Source organism: Chiloscyllium plagiosum, unplaced genomic scaffold, assembly GCF_037043375.1.
Source record: "Chiloscyllium plagiosum isolate Xiang-an unplaced genomic scaffold, Cpla_swu_hap1 HiC_scaffold_17, whole genome shotgun sequence".
NCBI classification, from domain to species: domain Eukaryota; kingdom Metazoa; phylum Chordata; class Chondrichthyes; order Orectolobiformes; family Hemiscylliidae; genus Chiloscyllium; species Chiloscyllium plagiosum.
Genome location: NW_028270155.1, coordinates 7,216,154 through 7,227,178, shown reverse-complemented (window position 1 = coordinate 7,227,178; position 11,025 = coordinate 7,216,154).

Below are 11,025 nucleotides of genomic sequence, written 5' to 3'. Positions count from 1 at the left end.
TGGTTTACTCTCATCTACCCATTTGGTCACCTTCTCAAAGAACTCAATAAGGTTTGTGAAGCACGACCTACCCTTCACAAAACCGTGCTGACTATCCCTAATCAACTTACTCCTCTCTACATGATTATAAATCCTATCTCTTATAACCTTTTCCAACACTTTACCAACAACTGAAGTAAGGCTCACTGGTCTATAATTACCAGGGTTGTCTCTACTCCCCTTCTTGAACAGGGGAACCACACTTGCTATCCTCCAGTCTTCTGGCACTATTCCTGTAGACAATGACGATTTAAAGATCAATGTGAAAGGCTCAGCAATCTCCTCCCTGGCTTCCCAGAGGATCCGAGGATAAATCCCATCCGGCCCAGAGGATTTGTCTATTTTCACACTCTTCCTTGTGAACCTCAATCACACCTAGCCTAGTAGCCTGTATCTCAGTAATCTCCTTGACAACATTGTCGTTTTCTAGAGTAAATATTGTCAAATAAAGGTCAATGATATGCACATGGCTTTTATAATTCTAGAATGCCCCTCTGAAGTATCCTGTGATATTTTGCTACACTGACCATAAATAGAAATTGCTATTTTTAATCTGATAACACAGCAACGTTAACCTTAATTGCTCTGCATCACACAGGTTAACTAAACAGAACATTGTTTTGTTAGGTGAAGTTGACACCATTTTTGAAGTGATGACTGTGGTGAACAGATTCCTAGAGCATTCCTGTTGGAGCACAAAGGCTGCCTTTCATAGTGTTCCAACAAGCTCCTTTCACCCAAAGGGAAGCAGAGAGGCTTCATTGAGCTTTCCCACTTCAAAGGAGGAAGCAAGGCAAAGTAAGTAATGCGGTATAAATCCATTTGGAAACCGGGTATTTCTTGGTCTGACAGTCACTGGCATCTTTGCACATGTTATTATGGGATGTAATTTTCTTAAATCCAGAATGCCAAAGGAATTTCCTCTTACCATGCAACAGGGACAGGGGTGGGGTGGGGTTGGTGTAGACAGGCAAATCTGGCCTTCTCCCAAAAAACATGTTCCTTGTCCCTGGAATGCTCTGTCAGTCAGACATACGTTTCCACTTACTTCATATAATATGATACCCTGTCTCGTCAGTCTTTGCTTTATCACGCTCATTAGCATACTAAATGTCCCGTGGGCTTTATATGGAAGGTTGGGGTAGAGATTTGCAAGGTAAACAAGGAACTTGCATTTATGTGTCTCCATGCAAGACCTCAAACCACTTTACAACGAATGAAGGATACTTATTTGAAGTGTTAGTCACTGCTGTTGTGCAGGAAATGTGGCAGTCAATTTTCACACAGCAGTAATAAGTAGGTAGTCTCATTTATTATTCAGTTAGTTAAGGAATAAACATTGGATAGATCACAAGGGAAAAACCCCCCTGGTCTCCTTCAGAATGTTGTGATGCTGATTTTTGCAATGCCTGAAAGGGACAATAAACAAGTTTCATTCCTTTGCCTGTCTGAAAGAGGCATCGATAAGTCTCAGTCTAGATTTTGTGTTTAGTTCTGGGAAATGAACCCAAATTCTGAATGAGTCAGAGAGTAGCATGCTGTTGACTCAGCCACAGCTGATGTGCAAGAGATTCCAGTCAGTGAAATTGACCAAATGACCATTTACGTTTGGTTTACATTGGCATGGTCAGTGAATTAATCCAACACTTATCATTACAATACTACAACTGTTACCGAGAATAGCTGACACTTTGTCTGTACATAATGGATATTCACAAAATATTCCCAATCTGGCTGATCTACTCAGTGACAGTATGGGCAGGTTTAATTGTAGGGATGTTACCGCAAACTCATTTTAGGTGCACACAATTGCAATCTATTCCCACTACCATGTCCCTTCTTATTATCCTGTGCAGCATATTCAACACATGATCTAATTTTGTGTTATCGCAAGCTGTTGTTAACTTAATGATGGTATTGTTCACCTTTTGAAATAGGGCCTGATTATTTATTGTTTTGCCCACTGACTCTATATCTGCATCCTGAATCCAGCTGATTAAAAACCTAAAGAAGATGGAGTTTAATTTAGATAAATGCGAGGTGCTGCATTTTGGGAAAGCAAGTCTTAGCAGGACTTATACACTTAATGGTAAGGTCTGAGGGAATGTTGCTGAACAAAGAGACCTTGGAGTGCAGGTTCATAGCTCCTTGAAAGTGGAGTCACAGGTAGATAGGATAGTGAAGAAGGCGTTTGGTATGCTTTCCTTTATTGGTCAGCATATTGAGTACAACAGTTGGGAGGTCATGTTGCGGCCATACAGGACATTGGTTAAGCCACTTTTGGAATATTATGTGCAATTCTGGTCTCCTTCCTATCGGAAGGATGTTGTGAAACTTGAAAGGGTTCAGAAAAGATTTGCAAGGATGTTGCCAGGGTTGGAGGATTTGAGCTATAGGGAGAGGTTGAATAGACTGGGGCTGTTTTTCCCTGGAGCATCAGAGGCTGAGGGGTGACCTTACAGAGGTTTATAAAATCATGAGGATAAATAGACAAAGTCTCTTCCCTGGGGTGAGGGAGTCTAGAACTAGAGGGCATAGGTTTAGGATGAGAGGGGAAAGATATAAATGAGACCTAAGGGGCAGCTTTTTCACGCAGAGGGTGGTGCATGTATGGAATGAGCTGCCGGAGGGTGTGGTGGAGGCTGGTACAATTGCAACATTTAAAAGGCATTTGGGTGGGTATATGAATAGGAAGGGTTTGGAGGGATATGGGCCTGGTACTGGCAGGTGGGACTAGATTGGGTTGGGATATCTGGTCGGCATGGACTGGTCCGAAGGGTCTGTTTCCATGCTGTACATCTCTATGACTCTATAAATGCAGATGCTCTAAATCAGAGACAAACATGGAAATTGCTGGAAAAACTCAGCAGGTCTGGCAGTATCTGTAGAGAGAAATCAGAGTTCATGTTTCAGAACTGAGGAAGTGAAACTTTGGTTTCTCTCTGCGGATGCTGCCAGACCTGTTGAGCTTTTTCAGCAACTTCTAGTTTTGCACCATGAAATTTTATCGGGGATATGCAGGAATGTAGAGTTGAGATTATAATCCAATCAGCTACGATCTTATTGAATGTCAGAGCTGGATTGAAGGGCCGAGCGGCCTCCTCTTGATTGCACGTTCATGATTGAATTCCAAGAGAAAATTGGAGGCTGTGCCCTCAGCTCTGGATTTCCTTCCCTAAACATCTCTCTCCACTTCTAAGCAGCTCTTAAAATCTTTGTTTTTATTTCAGTGGAGGCAACTGCCTCGGGGTATTTTTGCTGGGCTATCAATTCAGAAATTCAAGGTAATGTTCATGGGATCCAGGTTCAAATCCCACCACAACAAATTGTGGAACTTGAATTCAGTAAAGAATCTGGAATTAACGGTCTAATGGTGACCATGAATCCATTGTTATAAAAAAAACAACTGGTTCACTAATGTCCTTTACATAGACCATAGAACTTCGAACATAGAACAATACAGCACAGAACAGGCCCTTCAGCCCTCAATGTTATACCAACCTGTGAACTAATCTAAGCCTATCACCCTACACTATCCCATCATCATCCATATGCTTATCTAATGACTGTTTAAATGCCCTTAACGTGGCTGAGTTAACTACATTGGCAGGTAGGGCATCCCACGCATTTACCACTCTGAGTAAAGAACCTGCCTCTGACATCTATCTTAAATTTATCACGCTTCACTTTGCAGCTATGCCCCCTCATGCAAGCAGATGTCATCATCCTGGGAAAAAGACTCTCACGGTCTACCGTATCTAATCCTCTGATCATCTTGTATGTCTCTATTAAATCCTCTCTTAGCCTTCTTCTTTCCAATGAGAACAGACCCAACTCTTTCAGTCTTTCCTCATTAGACCTTCCCTCCAGATCAGGCAACATCCTGGTAAATCTCCTCTGCACCTTTTCCAATGCCTCCACATCCTTCCTGAAATGTGTGGACCAGAACTGTACACAATATTCCAAGTGTGGCCGCACCAGAGTTTTGTATAGTTGCAGCATGATATTGCGGCTCCGGAACTCAATCCCTCAACTAATAAAACCTAACACACCATATGCCTTCTTAACAGCACTACAAACCTGGGTGGCAACTTTCAGGGATCTATGTACATGGATTCCAAGATCCCTCTGCACATCCACACTACCAAGAATCTTTCCATTGACCAAGTACTCTGCCTTCCTGTTATTCTTCCCAAAGTGCATCACCTCACATTTAGCTGCATGAATGACCAAGAGGCCAGAACTGAAGGAATGTCAACCTCATGGTAGTGAGAGAGGTTACATTTTAGAGGAGGTGATGTAGTGGTAATGACACTGGAGGACTCATCCAGATTCCCAGGCTGATAACCTGGAGACAGTGTGGTTAGTCCCACCTTGGCAGACAGTGACACTTGAATTCAATACAAATCAGGAATCAAACGACCATTCCGTAGAAACACATTTGGTTTATTAATGTTCTCTGGGGAGAGAAATCTGCTGTCTTCACCTGGTCTAGTCTACATGTGACTCCAGACCTAAAGCATTAAGGTTAACTCTTAAATGGCCTCTGGGCAATTAAGGATGGGCAATAAATGTTGGCCTAGCTACAGTCTGTGAACAAATGAGTAATGAGGTCAGCCAGGTGTACCTCATAAAAAAATGAGTCCCTGCTTTGGGGCTGTTAACATGGTCCAATCAGGGAGCCCCGGCTGACAGATGTAAACAGGAGTGTCAAAGGTTCTGTTCACTCTAAGAGCTGGCTCTGAGGGAGCCAGACCAGTGTACATACTGTACTGCATATGTGTAAAGAAAGGGTGACTTGGTGATGGAATACTGGCCTCTGTGGCGTTATTTCATAAATAAACAAAAACTTTCATCCAATAACTTGCAGAGTGAATTTATCTCTCCAAAGCATTGTGGGTCTACCTACAGCAAGTCAAGAAGGCAGCTCACCACCACCTTCTCAACGGACAACTAGGGATGAGCAATAAATATTGACCAGTCAGTGATGAGAGTGTGGTGCTGGAAAAGCACAGCAGGTCAGGCAGCATCTAAGGAGCAGGAAAATCAGCATTTCAAGCATAAGCCCTTCCTGATCTCTAGCATCTGCAGTCCTCGCTTTCTCCTGGCCAGTCAGTGATGCCCAGCAGTGAAATAAGTAAAAGTTTGGGATGAATGCACATAGATTTTCTCTTCTGCCCACCAGATGGATCTCCAGGGATTTTAAGTCAGTGTCTCTGGTGAGCAATCTGGTCCCTGGAAGGAAGTTTTTTTCGCCTGTTTACTTCCTCAAAACCTCTCATTATAAATTCATAGAATCACAGAGATGTACAGCACGGAAACAGACCCTTCGGTCCAACTCATCCATGATGACCAGATATCCTAATCTAACCTAGTTCCATTTGCCAGCACTTGGCCCTTATCCCTCTAAACCCTTCCTATTCACGTACCCATCCAGATGCCTTTTAAATACCATAACTGTACCAGCCTCCACTACTTCCTCTGGCAGCTCATTCTAATCACGCACCACCCTCTGCATGAAAATGTTACCCCTTAGGTCCCTTTTAAAACTTTCCTCTCTCACTTTCAATCTATACCCTCTAGTTTTGGATTCCCCCAACCCCAGGGAAAAGACTTTGTCAATTCACCCTATCCAAGCCCCTCATGATTTTATAAACCTTTATAAGATCAGCCCTCAGCCTCCAATGCTTCATGGAAAACAGCCCCAGCCCATTCAACCTCTCCCTATAGCTCAAATCTTCCAATCCTGGCAACATCCTTATAAATCTTTTCTGAACATTTTTAAGTTTCATAACATCCTTCCGATTGGAGGGAGACCAGAATTGCGCACAATATTCCAAAAGTGGCTGAACCCATGTCCTGTACAGCTGCAACGGGACATCCCAACCTTTATACTCAATGCACAGAGCAATAAAAGTAAGCGTGCCAAACACTTTCTTCACTATCCTATCTACCTGTGATTCTACTTTCAAGGAGCTATGAACCTGCACTCCAAGATCTCTTTATTCAGCAACACTCCCCAGGACCTCACTATTGAGTGTATAAGTCCTGCTCTGATTTGCTTTCTCAAAATGCAGCACCTCACATTTATCGAAATTAAACACCATCTGCCACTCCTCGGTCTTCTGGCCTATCTGATCAAGATCCCGTTGTAGTCTGAAATAACCCTCTTCACTGTTAGCTACACCTCCAATTTTGATGTCATCTGTAAACTTACTAACTCTACCTCCTATGTTCACATCCAAATCATTTATATAAATGACAAAAAGCAGTGGCCTCAGCATCGATCCTTGTGGCACTCCCATGGTCACAGGTCTCCAGTCTGAAAAACAACCCTCCACCACCACCCTCTGCCTTCTACCTTCAGTTCAGAATTCACTCGACTAGTTCTCCCTGTATTCCATGTGATCTAACCTTGATAACCAGTCTGCCTTATCTTAAAAACTTCTGGTAAGTTCCCAGCTCTTAGCCTTCCCCGTTGCAAAAACAATCATCACATATCCAACTTCTCCTCAGAATGGAGTTTAACGACATTATGCAGTCGGAACAGAAGGATTTTCCTCTCATTTTTGGACTGAGACTGCGAAGGGAATGGAACAAGATGGAGCCTGACTGTTCCAGGAAGACACCAATGCGTGGGCTGAATTGTTTCCTTCAACCTGTGTCAGCTGAACACAGGGATATTATGGATACAGGGATAAGCCTTCCCTCAGTTTGAGTGCTTGTAGGATGGGTGGTGGAGTAAAAGGGTTGAATCTATCTTTCATACATTTGAAATGAGGTTGCTTCAAATAGTCTTAAAGATTCCAAGAGAGTTTGTGTTTTCTTTTGTGCATTATGTTTTTATGCATTTGTTAAACATACACTGGTGGTTACTCATGAAGATGTTCAGTGACTGTCCATCGTAGAAAACAAAAAGAAAAATAAAACTTATGATCTATCAAGCCAGGTTTCATTCTGGGATCTGAAATGTCCCGTTTTATCATTAGCTGAGATCATAACAAAATTAAGGCTCTTTGCAAGATCAACATTTATTGAATTTAATGAAGATCTTTGACTCTTTAAAAATAGACTTCCTGGATGCAGTGAGCACAGAAACAGGAATGGTGTGAAAAATAAGACATTAGTCAGAACTTCAAAATAGCTTTGACTGTTGAAATTGGCTTTTGAATTGGGCAGCACGGTGGCTCAGTGGTTAGCACTGCTGCCTCAAAGCTCCAGGGATGGGGGTTTCATCCCAACCTCAGGAGATTGTGTGGAGTTTGCACATTCTCCCCATGTCTGTGTGGATTTCCTCCGGGTGCTCCAGTTTCCTCCTACAAACCAAAGATGACCAGGTTAGGTGGATTAGCCATGCTAAATTGCCCATAGTGTCCAGGGATTTGCAGGCTACATGGATGAGCCACAGGACATGCAGGTCTACACGAATAGGTGGGGGTACCAAAAGACTGGAGGATAGCAAATGCTGTTCCCTTGTTCAAGATGGAGAGTATATAACCCTGGAAATTATAGACCTGTGAGCCTTATTTCAGTTATGGGTAAAGTGTTAGAAAGGGTTATAAGAGATAGGATTTGTAAACAGTGCGTCCACATGAAGAATTCAAGAAAGCTTGTTGTGGATGACCACTCCCAGGAGCTTGACACTCTCCACACGTTCCACCTCTGTGCTGTTAATGTGTAGGGGGGGGGCATGAGTAACATCCCACTGAAAGTCAATAATGAGTTCCTTGGTTTTGCTGGCATTGAGAGCTAGGTTGTTCCTGGTGCACCATTTTTCCAGGTCTTCCCCTCCTATCTATAGTCCGTTTCATCACCATCTGAGATTCAACCGACTATGGTGGTGTCACCAGCGAACTTGTAGATGGCATTAGTTTGGTATTGGTGACACAGTCATGGGTATACAGTGAGTACAGTAGGGGGCTGAATACGCATCCCTGAAGGGCTCCAGTCCTGAGTGTGAGTGAGGATGAAATATTGTCCCCAGTCTTCACTGATTGTGGCCTGTGGGTCAGGAAACTGAGGATCCAGTTGCAGAGAGTGGGCTTTAGTCCGAGATCACTAAGTTTAGTAATCAGTCTCGAGGGGATAATAGTGTTGAAGGCTGAACTGTCATTGCAGTTTAATGTGGATAAATGTATGGTGGCAAGAACGGGAAGGCAGATTACTACCTAAATGGAATCAATTTAGGTAAAGGGGCAGTACAGAGAGATCTGGGTGTTCTTGTACACCAGTCAATGAAGGCAAGCATGCAGGTACAGCAGGTAGTGAAGAAGGCTTATAGCATGCTGGCCTTCATAACAAGAGGGATTGATTATAGAAGCAAAGAGGTTCTTCTGCAGCTGTACAGGGCCCTGGTGAGACCACACCTGGAGTACTGTGTGCAGTTCTGGTCTCCAAATTTGAGGAAAGACATTCTGGCTATTGAGGGAGTGCAGTGTAGGTTCACGAGGTCAATTCCTGGAATGGCGGGACTACCTTACGCTGAAAGACTGGAGGGACTGGGCTTGTATACCCTTGAGTTTAGAAGACTTGAGAGGGGATCTGATTGAGACATATAAGATTATTAAAGGACTGGACACTCTGGAGGCAGGAAACATGTTTCCGTTGATGGATGAGTGCCGAGCCAGAGGACACAGCTTAAAAATACGGGGTAGACCATTTAGGACAGAGATGAGGAGAAACTTCTTCACCCAGAGAGTGGTGGCTGTGTGGAATGCTCTGCCCCAGAGGGCAGTGGAGGCCCAGTCTCTGGATTCATTTAAGAAAGAGTTGGATAGAGCTCTCAAGGATTGTGGAATCAAGGGTTATGGAGATAAGGCAGGAACAGGATACTGATTAAGGATGATCAGCCATGATCATGTTCATTGGTGGTGCAGGCTCAAAAGGCAGAATGGCCTACTCCTGCACCTATTGTCTATTGTCTATTGTCAATGAGTAGGATTCTTACGTAGCTGTTCTTATGTCAAGAACAGCTACGTAAGGAGGAATGAAAGGCAAGTGATATGGCATCTGACGTGGATCTGTTGGTCCGACAGGAAAATTGGAGTGGGTCAAGAGTAGTGGGGAGGCTGGAGTTGATTAATGCCATGACCAGGAGAAAGTGAGGACTGCAGATGCTGGAGATCAGAGCTGAAAAATGGATTGCTGGAAAAGCGCAGCAGGTCAGGCAGCATCCAAGGAGCAGGAGAATCGACGTTTCGGGCATGAGCTCTCCTCATTCCTAAAGAAGGACATATGCCCGAAACGTCGATTCTCCAGCTCCTAGGATGCTGCCTGACCTGCTGTGCTTTTCCAGGAACACATTTTTCAGCTAATGCCATGACCAGCCTGTCAAAGCACTTCATGACCACTGAGGTTAGGGCCACTGGGCGGTAGTCATTGAGACATGCTGCATGAGCTTTCTTAGGCACAGGGATGATGTTGGCCTCTTGAAACAGGTAGGGACAGTGACCTGCTGCAGGGAGAGGTTGAAGATGTCCGAGAAGACCTCTGCCAGTTTATCTGCACATGCTCTGAGTGTACGGCCTGGTACTCCGTCTGGTCCCATCGCTTTCCTTTGATTCACATGAAGGAAAACTGATCTGAGCCCTGATGCAGTGACTGTTGGGATACATTCGTCAGGACTTGTTGGAGTCGGTGTTACCTCTCCGCCGAATTTCTGCTCAAAGCGAGCAGAGAAGGCGTTGAGATGATCTGGGAGGGACGTGTCATCATCTGCTACCTTGCACTGTCTCTTTTTAGAACTTGTGGGGATGAGAGTAAAGCGGATGATGCGGTGTATATGGATTTCAGTAAGGTGTCTGAAAAGGTAACCAGGGTAGGCTTTTGCACAAAATGTAGTGGCATGGGATTGAGGGTGATTTAACAGTTTGGATCAGAAATTGGCGAGCTGAACAAAGACAGAGAGTGGTGTTTGATGGGAAATATTCGTCTGGAGTTCAGTTACTAGTGGGTTACCACAGGGATCTGTTTTGGGTACACTGCTTTTTGTCATCTATATAAATAACCTAGATGAGGGCATAGAAGGATGGGTTAGTAAATTTGCAGATGACACTAAAGTTGGTAGAGTTGTGGATAGTGATGAAGAATGTTGTAGGTTATAGAGAGACATAGATAAGCTGCAGAGCTGGGCTGAGAGGTGCCAAGTGGAGTTTAATGCAGAAAAGTGTGAGGTGGTTCACTTTGGAAGGAGTAACAGGAATGCAGAGTACTGGGCTAATGATAAGATTCTTGGTAGATGAGCAGAGAGATCTCGGTGTCCAGACACATAGTTCCTTGAAAGTTGCCACCCAGGTTGATAGGGTTGTTAAGAAGGCATTTGGTGTGTTAGCTTTTATTGGTAGAGGGATTGAGTTTCGAAGCCATGAGATCATGCCTCAGCTGTACAAAACTCTGGTGCGACCGCACTTGGAGTATTGTGTACAGTTCTGGTCACCGCATTATAGGAAGGATGTGGAAGCTTTGGAAGGGGTTCAGAGGAGATTTACTCGGATTTTACTTGTTATGGAGGGGATGTCTTCCATGGAAAGGCTGAGGGATTTGAGGCTGTTTTCATTAGAGAGACGAAGGTTGGGAGGTGACTTAATTGAGACATACAAGATAATCAGAGGGTTAGATAGGGTGGACAGTGAGAGATTTTTCCTCAGATGGTGATGGCTAACACAAGGGGGCATAGCTTTAAATTGAGGGGTGATAGATATAGGATAAATGTCAGAGATAGTTTCTTTGCTCAGAGGGTAGTAAGGGTGTGGAACGCATTGCCTGCAACTGTGGTAGACTCGCCAACTTTAAGGGCATTTCAATGGTCATTGGATAGGCATATGGATGAGAATGGAAAAGTGTAGGTTAGATGGGCTTCAGATTGGTTTCACAGGTCAGCGCAACATTCAGGGCCAAAGAGCCTGTACTGCGCTGTGAGATTCTATGTACTATATTCTATGGTTACATGATTTGGGGGGGGGGGGGGGTGTGGGAGTGGGATGTGGT